This window comes from Cololabis saira, unplaced genomic scaffold (genome assembly GCF_033807715.1).
Source record: "Cololabis saira isolate AMF1-May2022 unplaced genomic scaffold, fColSai1.1 scf025, whole genome shotgun sequence".
NCBI classification, from domain to species: domain Eukaryota; kingdom Metazoa; phylum Chordata; class Actinopteri; order Beloniformes; family Belonidae; genus Cololabis; species Cololabis saira.
In genome coordinates this window covers 587,501-600,201 of record NW_026906189.1, presented here as the reverse complement: position 1 = coordinate 600,201, position 12,701 = coordinate 587,501, and the positions used below count along the sequence as shown (strand labels likewise).

General features: G+C 44.1%; 20 non-coding genes across 20 annotated transcripts; all 20 read left to right on the top strand.

Moving 5' to 3' along the window:
- The first annotated feature begins 124 nt into the window (after positions 1-124).
- On the top strand, positions 125-243 carry LOC133426237 (5S ribosomal RNA). Its single transcript, XR_009771669.1, has one exon. It is a non-coding gene; the product is annotated as a 5S ribosomal RNA (ribosomal RNA).
- A 217-nt stretch (positions 244-460) lies between these two features.
- LOC133425852 (5S ribosomal RNA) lies at positions 461-579 on the top strand. The gene has a single exon (XR_009771301.1). It is a non-coding gene; the product is annotated as a 5S ribosomal RNA (ribosomal RNA).
- A 199-nt stretch (positions 580-778) lies between these two features.
- LOC133426194 (5S ribosomal RNA) lies at positions 779-897 on the top strand. Its single transcript, XR_009771626.1, has one exon. It is a non-coding gene; the product is annotated as a 5S ribosomal RNA (ribosomal RNA).
- A 216-nt stretch (positions 898-1,113) lies between these two features.
- LOC133425917 (5S ribosomal RNA) lies at positions 1,114-1,232 on the top strand. The gene has a single exon (XR_009771363.1). It is a non-coding gene; the product is annotated as a 5S ribosomal RNA (ribosomal RNA).
- A 199-nt stretch (positions 1,233-1,431) lies between these two features.
- LOC133425905 (5S ribosomal RNA) lies at positions 1,432-1,550 on the top strand. Its single transcript, XR_009771351.1, has one exon. It is a non-coding gene; the product is annotated as a 5S ribosomal RNA (ribosomal RNA).
- A 6,287-nt stretch (positions 1,551-7,837) lies between these two features.
- LOC133425851 (5S ribosomal RNA) lies at positions 7,838-7,956 on the top strand. The gene has a single exon (XR_009771300.1). It is a non-coding gene; the product is annotated as a 5S ribosomal RNA (ribosomal RNA).
- Positions 7,957-8,155: 199 nt separating this feature from the next.
- Positions 8,156-8,274, top strand: LOC133426193 (5S ribosomal RNA). Its single transcript, XR_009771625.1, has one exon. It is a non-coding gene; the product is annotated as a 5S ribosomal RNA (ribosomal RNA).
- Positions 8,275-8,490: 216 nt separating this feature from the next.
- Positions 8,491-8,609, top strand: LOC133426096 (5S ribosomal RNA). Its single transcript, XR_009771533.1, has one exon. It is a non-coding gene; the product is annotated as a 5S ribosomal RNA (ribosomal RNA).
- Positions 8,610-8,808: 199 nt separating this feature from the next.
- LOC133426036 (5S ribosomal RNA) lies at positions 8,809-8,927 on the top strand. The gene has a single exon (XR_009771476.1). It is a non-coding gene; the product is annotated as a 5S ribosomal RNA (ribosomal RNA).
- A 216-nt stretch (positions 8,928-9,143) lies between these two features.
- LOC133425850 (5S ribosomal RNA) lies at positions 9,144-9,262 on the top strand. The gene has a single exon (XR_009771299.1). It is a non-coding gene; the product is annotated as a 5S ribosomal RNA (ribosomal RNA).
- Positions 9,263-9,461: 199 nt separating this feature from the next.
- On the top strand, positions 9,462-9,580 carry LOC133425548 (5S ribosomal RNA). The gene has a single exon (XR_009771022.1). It is a non-coding gene; the product is annotated as a 5S ribosomal RNA (ribosomal RNA).
- A 217-nt stretch (positions 9,581-9,797) lies between these two features.
- Positions 9,798-9,916, top strand: LOC133425848 (5S ribosomal RNA). Its single transcript, XR_009771297.1, has one exon. It is a non-coding gene; the product is annotated as a 5S ribosomal RNA (ribosomal RNA).
- Positions 9,917-10,115: 199 nt separating this feature from the next.
- Positions 10,116-10,234, top strand: LOC133426188 (5S ribosomal RNA). The gene has a single exon (XR_009771620.1). It is a non-coding gene; the product is annotated as a 5S ribosomal RNA (ribosomal RNA).
- A 217-nt stretch (positions 10,235-10,451) lies between these two features.
- LOC133425960 (5S ribosomal RNA) lies at positions 10,452-10,570 on the top strand. The gene has a single exon (XR_009771404.1). It is a non-coding gene; the product is annotated as a 5S ribosomal RNA (ribosomal RNA).
- Positions 10,571-10,769: 199 nt separating this feature from the next.
- On the top strand, positions 10,770-10,888 carry LOC133426175 (5S ribosomal RNA). The gene has a single exon (XR_009771608.1). It is a non-coding gene; the product is annotated as a 5S ribosomal RNA (ribosomal RNA).
- Positions 10,889-11,105: 217 nt separating this feature from the next.
- On the top strand, positions 11,106-11,224 carry LOC133425665 (5S ribosomal RNA). The gene has a single exon (XR_009771136.1). It is a non-coding gene; the product is annotated as a 5S ribosomal RNA (ribosomal RNA).
- Positions 11,225-11,441: 217 nt separating this feature from the next.
- LOC133425896 (5S ribosomal RNA) lies at positions 11,442-11,560 on the top strand. Its single transcript, XR_009771343.1, has one exon. It is a non-coding gene; the product is annotated as a 5S ribosomal RNA (ribosomal RNA).
- A 198-nt stretch (positions 11,561-11,758) lies between these two features.
- On the top strand, positions 11,759-11,877 carry LOC133425847 (5S ribosomal RNA). The gene has a single exon (XR_009771296.1). It is a non-coding gene; the product is annotated as a 5S ribosomal RNA (ribosomal RNA).
- A 199-nt stretch (positions 11,878-12,076) lies between these two features.
- Positions 12,077-12,195, top strand: LOC133426192 (5S ribosomal RNA). Its single transcript, XR_009771624.1, has one exon. It is a non-coding gene; the product is annotated as a 5S ribosomal RNA (ribosomal RNA).
- Positions 12,196-12,411: 216 nt separating this feature from the next.
- LOC133425916 (5S ribosomal RNA) lies at positions 12,412-12,530 on the top strand. The gene has a single exon (XR_009771362.1). It is a non-coding gene; the product is annotated as a 5S ribosomal RNA (ribosomal RNA).
- Positions 12,531-12,701: the final 171 nt, after the last annotated feature.

Here is a 12,701-nt window from a genome sequence, read left to right as displayed (position 1 = left end):
TGGTTAAGGCACTTTAACTCCAACAAATAAGCGCTTCTAAATTATTATCACCAACAAATCAATGACTTATATTATATGACTTATCTTCAACTCCATATAAGAGGTATTTCAAGCAGCAGCTTCTGCTTACGGCCATACCAGCCTGGACGTGCCCGATCTTGTCTGATCTCGGAAGCTAAGCAGGGTCGGGCCTGGTTAGTACTTGGATGGGAGACCGCCTGGGAATACCAGGTGCTGTAAGCATTTTCAACCAGCAGAGAGCGCTCTCGCTTAATCTACCCACACATATTTCAACGTGGTAACAGCGACAGCTCACGTCCTAAAGTGTTTTGCACATGGTTAAGGCACTTTAACTCCAACAAATAAGCGCTTCTAAATTATTATCACCAACAAATCAATGACTTGTATTATATGACTTATCTTCAACTCCATATAAGAAGTATTTCAAGCTGCAGCTTCGGCTTATGGCCATACCAGCCTGGATGCGCCCGATCTCGTCTGATCTCGGAAGCTAAGCAGGGTAGGGCCTGGTTAGTACTTGGATGGGAGACCGCCTGGGAATACCAGGTGCTGTAAGCTTTTTCAACCAGCAGAGAGCGCTCTCGCTTAATCTACCCACACATATTTCAACGTGGTAAGAGCGACAGCTCACGTCCAAAAGTGTTTTGCACATGGTTAAGGCACTTTAACTCCAACAAATAAAACCAACAAATCAATGACTTATATTCTATGACTTATCTTCAACTCCATATAAGAGGTATTTCAAGCTGCAGCTTCAGCTTACGGCCATACCAGCCTGGATGCGCCCGATCTCGTCTGATCTCGGAAGCTAAGCAGGGTCGGGCTTGGTTAATACTTGGATGGGAGACCGCCTGGGAATACCAGGTGCTGTAAGCTTTTTCAACCAGCAGAGAGCGCTCTCGCTTAATCTACCCACACATATTTCAACGTGGTAAGAGCGACAGCTCACGTCCTAAAGTGTTTTGCACATGGTTAAGGCACTTTAACTCCAACAAATAAGCGCTTCTAAATTATTATCACCAACAAATCAATGACTTGTATTATATACTTATCTTCAACTCCATATAAGAAGTATTTCAAGCAGCAGATTCTGCTTACGGCCATACCAGCCTGGATGTGCCCGATCTCGTCTGATCTCGGAAGCTAAGCAGGGTCGGGCCTGGTTAGTACTTGGATGGGAGACCGCCTGGGAATACCAGGTGCTGTAAGCTTCTTCAACCAGCAGAGAGCGCTCTCGCTTAATCTACCCACACATATTTCAACGTGGTAACAGCGACAGCTCACGTCCTAAAGTGTTTTGCACATGGTTAAGGCACTTTAACTCCAACAAATAAAACCAACAAATCAATGACTTATATTCTATGACTTATCTTCAACTCCATATCAGAGGTATTTCAAGCTGCAGCTTCTGCTTACGGCCATACCAGCCTGGGTGCGCCCGATCTCATCTGATCTCGGAAGCTAAGCAGGGTCGGGCCTGGTTAGTACTTGGATGGGAGACCGCCTGGGAATACCAGGTGCTGTAAGCATTTTCAACCAGCAGAGAGCGGTCTTGCTTAATCTACCCACACAAATTTCAACATGGTAACAGCGACAGCTCATGTCCTAAAGTGTTTTTCACATGGTTAAGGCACTTTAACTCCAACAAATAAGCGCTTCTAAATTTTTATCACCAACAAATCAATGACTTATATCATATGACTTATCTTCAACTCCATATAAGAGGTATTTCAAGCAGCAGCTTCTGCTTACGGCCATACCAGCCTGGCCACGCCCTCTGACTTCCTGTTTGTGCAGGAAGAGTGACGTGGCAGTTTGGTTCATGGTGGATGAAGGAGAGACAAAGTTCAGATTGGAAAACAAACGAAAAAGGCTCAGAGAAGTGGAGAACAACAACACCTCCCCCGGCAGCAGTTGCTGCAGGGGGGCTACTCCAAGGGAGTATAAAAAAACTAAAACGGATTACTCGGTGATGAAGGTGGATAACGGACTGGACATGAGCTCAGCTATGACGGACAAAATGGAGTCGGAGGGGATCCCAAGGCAAAAGATGGCCCGCGCAATGATCGGAGCCGGAGAGAAAGAGAAGAGAGCGGGAGAGGGGCCCGAGGCAGAGAAAGTGGAGAAAAGGAGGACGGGAGGACAACACAGCGGAGCGGTGTGGAAGGGGGCAGAGGAGGAGACGGCAGCAAGGGTGGCGGAGCCGAGAGCTGCAAAAGAATGTTGGGATCAAGCGGAAGACCAGAAAAAACTTGTAGTAAATGTGGAGATAGAGGGAGATGATGCCATCTCCCTCATGGAACTCTTGAAAGCTGTGAGTGTTACATGCGGTCGTGTCGTTGGCTGCCGAGTAAAGGCGGACAGAAAGTGGGAACTAACAATGGGCAACCCGCACGGGAAAAACAGACTGTTAGATGGTTTCAAGATAAGAGATTCGCGAGTGATCGCCTCTGAAATAATGAAGGACACGAGAGTGGTCTCTTTTTTAAGTCTTCCTATTTATATCACTGATGAGCAGATTTTCACAAAGCTGGCACATTGGGGAGTAGAGCCGGTCTCACCAATCAAGAAGAGAAAATGGCCTGGCACGGACATATTCGACGGCACCAGGTTCCTGAAAGTCAGGTTCCCAGAGTCGGTGGCGGCTCTGCCGTATAGCACGAAATTTGACACGCTCGAGGGTCCGGAGTATTTCAGGATCATCCATAACAACCAAATGAGGGTGTGCAGACTGTGCCTACAGCAGGGGCACATTCTGCGGGAATGTCCTGAGTTCCTGTGTTACAAATGTAACAAACAAGGACACTATGCAAGAGAATGTGCACGCATGACGGAACGAACCGGCGGAGAGCAGGAGGAGAAGGAGGAGAAGGAGGAGACGGAGGAGTTGGTGGAGGAGAGCGAGGCAGAAAAGAAGGAGGCGGCGGAGGAAGAGGAGGAGGAGGAAGACGGAGAAGGAGAGGTTGAGAGCCTGGTGGGGGACATGGAGGAGGAAGCGGTGGAGGAATCGATGGAGGAAGCAGGGAGTGACGAGGGAGGAGATGTCGCAGAGGATGCAAAGGAGGGGAGCAGTGGAGATGAGGAGGAACGAGGCGGACAAGATTGGGGTGAAGGACAAAGCAGCGGGGGGTCGCTTCCTTGTGCGCAGCAGAGAGTCACCAGGCGGGGTGGTGAGAATCCTGCTGAGACGGAGGACGTGGAGACCGGAAACGGAGCGAGGGGGATATCGAGGAAAAGATCAGGTACGAGAAAAGGGCGAGCACAGAAGAAACGTATGCACAATGAGGAAACTTCTAATATCCAGCGGTAATGGTCCGTTTCTCCTCCTTATCATGGTGTTAATGCCAATAACAGTGGCATCCATTAATGCAAACGGGCTGAGAGACAAGACGAAGTTCGAAAGCATGATAAGATTAAGTAAGGCGGATGTAATATGCTTACAAGAAACTCATTGGGATGCTGTAACGGAGCGAGACATGATAAAGCTGTGGGATGGGGAATGCTTCTCTAGCCATGGAACTAACATTGCAAGGGGAGTGGCGATTTTGTGTAAAAGGGACAGTGGAATTAAGGCCACGATGAGGGCTAAAGATGGAGAAGGAAGATGGATTAATATAGATTGTGTAGCTCAGGATGTGAATTATAATATTTTAAATGTCTATGCACCGAATACAGAAGGCGATCGCACAGCCTTCTTTAGGAAATTTTATAAAATAGCCGAAAAGTGTGATGTTATAATAGGAGATTTTAATGTGAAATTGTGTCATCTGGATATAAACGAAAGTTGTGTATGGAGACAAGATGCCTCAAGAAAGGTTCTAAATGACTTTATGATGGTTAACAACTGGTGCGACGTATGGAGAGTGAAAAATCCTGATAAGAGGCAATATTCAAGGGCGCAAGTGGTTCAAGGGGTTCTAAAACGAACCAGAATTGATTTGTGCTTAACGAAGACATCGCATATACGATTATTTAATAATGTGGATTATAAATGGATACACTTAAGCGATCACGCCATACTATCATTAGAAATGGGGGAACAGGAAGAGAAAAGGGGAGGGGGGACATGGCACTTAAATGCACATCTCTTGTACGATGTGAATTATAATAGAGCCATTAGGCAACTAATTTTGAGCGTAAGCTCACAACCGGGTTTTGAAAAGAATATAATACAAGGCTGGGAGGACTTGAAGACAAAAATAAAAGGGAAATCCATACAATATGCGAAAAGGTTTCGGGCGAGACAACAGAAGAAAGAAAGAATGCTAAGAGCAGAAATCGAAAAGGTTGAGAGACAGAAAGGCTCGGAGGGGAATAAGTTAATAAGATTGCATACCGAGTTAAAAGAGTTGGAGAGGTTGAAATGCGAAGGGGCTATATTAAGGAGCAAAGCGCAGTATACGGTGGAAGGAGAAAAAAATACCGGCTTCTTCCTGAACTTGGAAAAAAGAAGGCAAAACAAATGCTACATAGCGGAAGTGATAAATGAAAAGGGAGAGACAACAGCTGACTTTGTAGAGATCTTAGAGACAGTCCAGAATTATTATACCCATCTTTTTGAAACAGAGGGGACAGATGATGGGATAACAGAGGAGATCCTGGCAAAATGTGAGATGAAGTTAGCTGAAGAAGACACACTCATGTGCGACCAGGAGATGAAGGAAGAGGATATTGATTTGGCAATAAAACAATTAGTACTAAATAAAAGTCCAGGTAGTGATGGACTAACAGCGAATTTTTATAAACAATTCAGTGATATATTGAAACCAATATTGTTAAATTTATACAGAACAATAGAATTAACACAATCCGTGCCGGCATCTATGGCAAGAGGGATCATAACGATCATATATAAGAAAGGGGATAAACGAAATCTAGCCAATTATAGGCCTATAACACTACTAAACACGGATTACAAAATATTGATGAAAGTACTAGCAAACAGAATAAAACAGGTCGTGCACACTATCGTAGAGCCCTCTCAGGCTTATAGTGTGCCGGGAAGGGAAGTTTCAGATATTTTGAATACTGTCAGAGACACAGTAGAATTTTTGAAAACTACCAGCAAAGAGGGCATTCTGGTCTCACTGGACTTCAACAAAGCCTTTGATAGAGTCGAACACAAATTTATGTTCAAAGTTTTGGAGAGGGTGGGATTTGGAGCGCGTTTTCTCGGGTGGATTAGGTTAATGTACGCCAACGCCACTGGCAGTGTGAAGTGTAACGGGGTGGTTACCGATCCTTTTCCGCTTCGAAGGTCGGTGAGACAGGGATGTCCACTGTCCTCAATTTTGTATACAATAATCGTGGAAACACTGGGTGTCCTTATTAAAAAAGATTCAGAAATAAAAGGTATAGAATTACCTGGAGGGGAGATGTGCACCATACAACAGTTTGCTGATGATACCACGTTACTGATTAAAGACATAAATAGTGTACATAGAATAATAAACTTGGTAGAACGATATGGTAGAGCCTCAGGAGCTAAAATAAATCCAGATAAATCAGAAATCATGTTCATCAATATGAAGGGGCCGCCGCAAAATGAATTACCGGTACAATTACAAGCAGAACATATCAAAATATTGGGTACATACATTGGGGTAAACAGTGAAACGGCCAGGGACATGACATGGACTAGTATAATTAAAAGGATAGAAGCAATTTTGTGCTATTGGCGAATGAGGAACCTGAAACTCAATGGGAAGGTGGTGGTATTAAATAGCTTGGTAATGTCTAAAATATATTATGCACTCACGGTGATAGATCTACCCTTATGGGCACTAAACAAACTAAATGAGATTATGACAGTTTTCTTGTGGGGGACAACGGTGGGGAAAATCGCAAGAAAAACATTAATAGGGAAATATGAAGAGGGAGGGCTAAAATTACTAGACATAGAAAGTAAGAAAAATGCTTTCAGGATTAAATTGGTCAGAAAATATCTGTACGATGACACGGCTTACGGCTGGAAGGGTCTTATGCAGTTTTTTTTAAATCGAGTGCTCGGAATAGGAGATTTTGTCCTGCTTATGAAACCGAAGAGGCCGATGACAGCGGGAGTCCCATTATTTTATAGGGAGGTCCTCGAAGCACAAGCTGGCTTCCTGGAGCATATAGAATATGGGGCGAATTCTATAAGCCTAATAAGAGAACTGCCGATATTTTTAAATAAATATATAAAGAAAGAAAATAAAATGTTGTATAATAACAAAATGATAAGAGCTGGACTAGTACAGCTGAAAGATATAATGTATGAATTTGTGCCCGGTTTTTTGCCGACGCAGGCCGTGGTGGATAGTATAAGGGAAGTTGATTATAATTCAACATACACGGTCATAGAGAATTATTATAAGACTATTCAGAGAAGTATCCCACAACAATGGAGAAGGCTGATAGAAACAGGTACAGCTAGAGATAGGACGAGCAAACTCCCAGAGCTGGGAATTAAGCGAGAGGGGGAAAACAAGAGCTTCAGTCTGATCTCCTGCAAGGAAATCTACGAGCGTTTTTTAGTGAACGTCACGAAATCACCGGCCTCCTTGTCGTATTGGAGCAAGGTCTTTCCACAGAAAGAGGGGTGGAAAATATGGGAGAAATGGAAAGTACAGGGTAACAGCATCGAGGCTGAGGACAATGATTTCAAAATAAGACACAATAAAATTTTTACTAATGTGGTTTTACATCAACTGGATAAAGCTGTAGACAGAGATTGTGATGTTTGTGGCTTATTGCCGGAAACGCTGATGCATATGTTTGATATTTGTCCTGAGTTATCTGGCTTTTTTGGGTTATTGAAGAAATGTCTAATAGAAAAATTGGGAATGGTGTGGGACGGAAGGGATTCATGGGAGTTTTTTCTTTTATTTGGAAACTGGCAATACAGTAAAATTAGAAACGAAATGCTGTGCAGATTTATGTTGAGCCATGCACGATGGGCAATAAGGGCACGAAGAAACAAGGCACATTACGAACGAAGGGTTATTGCAATATGGCCGATTTTTCAAAACATAGTGAAGAAACAGATTCGATACAGGTTGATACATGGGGTAGACCATTTTGAACGACTGTATGTGAAGGATGCCAATCTCCTATCCCTTGATAAAGAAAAGAGGATTGTGTGGAATTGGTAGCTCTTTTTGGACTGTGTAGTTGGGAAATTGTGTGTTATAAAAAAAAAAAAAAAAAAAAAAAAAAAAAAAAAAAAAAAATTGGCTACTTCATCTTTTGAAAATTGTGCACAGTGATCATATAGTTGGAATGATTTTTCACCCTGTGGGATGGCTGAACGAATGATGCTGGGTTTTGAAATGCCACTATGTGCAAATCAGGTTTGTTTTTGTAATTCGAGTGCTGATGTTGTTTTTCTTTTCTTTTGAAAAAAGGACCTGAGTGTAAATGTCACAGAGAGAGGAAAATGTGTTGGAAATGGATACTGTAAACAAAAATATATTTTTTTTGTAAATATATTTTCATAATAAAAGACAAAAAAAAAAAAAAAGACGTGCCCGATCTTGTCTGATCTCGGAAGCTAAGCAGGGTCGGGCCTGGTTAGTACTTGGATGGGAGACCGCCTGGGAATACCAGGTGCTGTAAGCATTTTCAACCAGCAGAGAGCGCTCTCGCTTAATCTACCCACACATATTTCAACGTGGTAACAGCGACAGCTCACGTCCTAAAGTGTTTTGCACATGGTTAAGGCACTTTAACTCCAACAAATAAGCGCTTCTAAATTATTATCACCAACAAATCAATGACTTGTATTATATGACTTATCTTCAACTCCATATAAGAAGTATTTCAAGCTGCAGCTTCGGCTTATGGCCATACCAGCCTGGATGCGCCCGATCTCGTCTGATCTCGGAAGCTAAGCAGGGTAGGGCCTGGTTAGTACTTGGATGGGAGACCGCCTGGGAATACCAGGTGCTGTAAGCTTTTTCAACCAGCAGAGAGCGCTCTCGCTTAATCTACCCACACATATTTCAACGTGGTAAGAGCGACAGCTCACGTCCAAAAGTGTTTTGCACATGGTTAAGGCACTTTAACTCCAACAAATAAAACCAACAAATCAATGACTTATATTCTATGACTTATCTTCAACTCCATATAAGAGGTATTTCAAGCTGCAGCTTCAGCTTACGGCCATACCAGCCTGGATGCGCCCGATCTCGTCTGATCTCGGAAGCTAAGCAGGGTCGGGCTTGGTTAATACTTGGATGGGAGACCGCCTGGGAATACCAGGTGCTGTAAGCTTTTTCAACCAGCAGAGAGCGCTCTCGCTTAATCTACCCACACATATTTCAACGTGGTAAGAGCGACAGCTCACGTCCTAAAGTGTTTTGCACATGGTTAAGGCACTTTAACTCCAACAAATAAGCGCTTCTAAATTATTATCACCAACAAATCAATGACTTGTATTATATACTTATCTTCAACTCCATATAAGAAGTATTTCAAGCAGCAGATTCTGCTTACGGCCATATCAGCCTGGATGTGCCCGATCTCGTCTGATCTCGGAAGCTAAGCAGGGTCGGGCCTGGTTAGTACTTGGATGGGAGACCGCCTGGGAATACCAGGTGCTGTAAGCTTTTTCAACCAGCAGAGAGCGCTCTCGCTTAATCTACCCACACATATTTCAACGTGGTAACAGCGACAGCTCACGTCCTAAAGTGTTTTGCACATGGTTAAGGCACTTTAACTCCAACAAATAAAACCAACAAATCAATGACTTATATTCTATGACTTATCTTCAACTCCATATAAGAGGTATTTCAAGCTGCTGCTTCTGCTTACGGCCATACCAGCCTGGATGCGCCCGATCTCGTCTGATCTCGGAAGCTAAGCAGGGTCGGGCCTGGTTAGTACTTGGATGGGAGACCGCCTCGGAATACCAGGTGCTGTAAGCATTTTCAACCAGCAGAGAGCGCTCTCGCTTAATCTACCTACACATATTTCAACGTGGTAACAGCGACAGCTCACGTCCTAAAGTGTTTTGCACATGGTTAAGGCACTTTAACTCCAACAAATAAGCGCTTCTAAATTATTATCACCAACAAATCAATGACTTGTATTATATGCTTATCTTCAACTCCATATAAGAAGTATTTCAAGCTGCAGCTTCAGCTTATGGCCATACCAGCCTGGATGCGCCCGATCTCGTCTGATCTCGGAAGCTAAGCAGGGTAGGGCCTGGTTAGTACTTGGATGGGAGACCGCCTGGGAATACCAGGTGCTGTAAGCTTTTTCAACCAGCAGAGAGCGCTCTCGCTTAATCTACCCACACATATTTCAACGTGGTAAGAGCGACAGCTCACGTCCAAAAGTGTTTTGCACATGGTTAAGGCACTTTAACTCCAACAAATAAAACCAACAAATCAAGGACTTATATGCTATGACTTATCTTCAACTCCATATAAGAGGTATTTCAAGCTGCTGCTTCTGCTTACGGCCATACCAGCCTGGATGCGCCCGATCTCGTCTGCTCTCGGAAGCTAAGCAGGGTCGGGCCTGGTTAGTACTTGGATAGGAGACCGCCTGGGAATACCAGGTGCTGTAAGCTTTCTCAACCAGCAGAGAGCGCTCTCGCTTAATCTACCCACACATATTTCAACGTGGTAACAGCGACAGCTCACGTCCTAAAGTGTTTTTCACATGGTTAAGGCACTTTAACTCCAACAAATAAGCGCTTCTAAATTATTATCACCAACAAATCAATGACTTGTATTATATGACTTATCTTCAACTCCATATAAGAAGTATTTCAAGCTGCAGCTTCAGCTTATGGCCATACCAGCCTGGATGCGCCCGATCTCGTCTGATCTCGGAAGCTAAGCAGGGTAGGGCCTGGTTAGTACTTGGATGGGAGACCGCCTGGGAATACCAGGTGCTGTAAGCTTTTTCAACCAGCAGAGAGCGCTCTCGCTTAATCTACCCACACATATTTCAACGTGGTAAGAGCGACAGCTCACGTCCAAAAGTGTTTTGCACATGGTTAAGGCACTTTAACTCCAACAAATAAAACCAACAAATCAATGACTTATATTCTATGACTTATCTTCAACTCCATATAAGAGGTATTTCAAGCTGCAGCTTCTGCTTACGGCCATACCAGCCTGGATGCGCCCGATCTCGTCTGATCTCGGAAGCTAAGCAGGGTCGGGCCTGGTTAGTACTTGGATGGGAGACCGCCTGGGAATACCAGGTGCTGTAAGCTTTTTCAACCAGCAGAGAGCGCTCTCGCTTAATCTACCCACACATATTTCAACGTGGTAACAGCGACAGCTCACGTCCAAAAGTGTTTTTCACATGGTTAAGGCACTTTAACTCCAACAAATAAGCGCTTCTAAATTATTATCACCAACAAATCAATGACTTATATTATATGACTTATCTTCAACTCCATATAAGAGGTATTTCAAGCAGCAGCTTCTGCTTACGGCCATACCAGCCTGGATGCGCCCGATCTCGTCTGATCTCGGAAGCTAAGCAGGGTCGGGCCTGGTTAGTACTTGGATGGGAGACCGCCTGGGAATACCAGGTGCTGTAAGTATTTTCAACCAGCAGAGAGCGCTCTCGCTTAATCTACCCACACATATTTCAACGTGGTAACAGCGACAGCTCACGTCCTAAAGTGTTTTGCACATGGTTAAGGCACTTTAACTCCAACAAATAAAACCAACAAATCAATGACTTATATTCTATGACTTATCTTCAACTCCATATAAGAGGTATTTCAAGCTGCAGCTTCTGCTTACGGCCATACCAGCCTGGATGCGCCCGATCTCGTCTGATCTCGGAAGCTAAGCAGGGTCGGGCCTGGTTAGTACTTGGATGGGAGACCGCCTGGGAATACCAGGTGCTGTAAGCTTTTTCAACCAGCAGAGAGCGCTCTCGCTTAATCTACCCACACATATTTCAACGTGGTAACAGCGACAGCTCACGTCCTAAAGTGTTTTTCACATGGTTAAGGCACTTTAACTCCAACAAATATGCGCTTCTAAATCATTATCACAAACAAATCAATGACTTATATTATATGACTTATCTTCAACTCCATATAAGAGGTATTTCAAGCTGCAGCTTCAGCTTACGGCCATACCAGCCTGGATGCTCACGATCTCGTCTGATCTCGGAAGCTAAGCAGGGTCGGGCCTGGTTAGGACTTGGATGGGAGACCGCCTGGGAATACCAGGTGCTGTAAGCTTTTTCAACCAGCAGAGAGCGCTCTCGCTTAATCTACCCACACATATTTCAACGTGGTAACAGCGACAGCTCACGTCCTAAAGTGTTTTGCACATGGTTAAGGCACTTTAACTCCAACAAATAAGCGCTTCTAAATTATTATCACCAACAAATCAATGACTTATATTATATGACTTATCTTCAACTCCATATAAGAGGTATTTCAAGCTGCAGCTTCAGCTTACGGCCATACCAGCCTGGATGCGCCCGATCTCGTCTGATCTCGGAAGCTAAGCAGGGTCGGGCCTGGTTAGTACTTGGATGGGAGACCGCCTGGGAATATCAGGTGCTGTAAGCTTTTTCAACCAGCAGAGAGCGCTCTCGCTTAATCTACCCACACATATTTCAACGTGGTAACAGCGACAGCTCACGTCCTAAAGTGTTTTGCACATGGTTAAGGCACTTTAACTCCAACAAATAAAACCAACAAAAAATGACTTATATTCCATGACTTATCTTCAACTCCATATAAGAAGTATTTCAAGCTGCAGCTTCGGCTTATGGCCATACCAGCCTGGATGCGCCCGATCTCGTCTGATCTCGGAAGCTAAGCAGGGTAGGGCCTGGTTAGTACTTGGATGGGAGACCGCCTGGGAATACCAGGTGCTGTAAGCTTTTTCAACCAGCAGAGAGCGCTCTCGCTTAATCTACCCACACATATTTCAACGTGGTAAGAGCGACAGCTCACGTCCAAAAGTGTTTTGCACATGGTTAAGGCACTTTAACTCCAACAAATAAAACCAACAAATCAATGACTTATATTCTATGACTTATCTTCAACTCCATATAAGAGGTATTTCAAGCTGCAGCTTCAGCTTACGGCCATACCAGCCTGGATGCGCCCGATCTCGTCTGATCTCGGAAGCTAAGCAGGGTCGGGCTTGGTTAATACTTGGATGGGAGACCGCCTGGGAATACCAGGTGCTGTAAGCTTTTTCAACCAGCAGAGAGCGCTCTCGCTTAATCTACCCACACATATTTCAACGTGGTAAGAGCGACAGCTCACGTCCTAAAGTGTTTTGCACATGGTTAAGGCACTTTAACTCCAACAAATAAGCGCTTCTAAATTATTATCACCAACAAATCAATGACTTGTATTATATACTTATCTTCAACTCCATATAAGAAGTATTTCAAGCAGCAGATTCTGCTTACGGCCATACCAGCCTGGATGTGCCCGATCTCGTCTGATCTCGGAAGCTAAGCAGGGTCGGGCCTGGTTAGTACTTGGATGGGAGACCGCCTGGGAATACCAGGTGCTGTAAGCTTTTTCAACCAGCAGAGAGCGCTCTCGCTTAATCTACCCACACATATTTCAACGTGGTAACAGCGACAGCTCACGTCCTAAATTGTTTTGCACATGGTTAAGGCACTTTAACTCCAACAAATAAAACCAACAAATCAATGACTTATATTCTATGACTTATCTTCAACTCCAT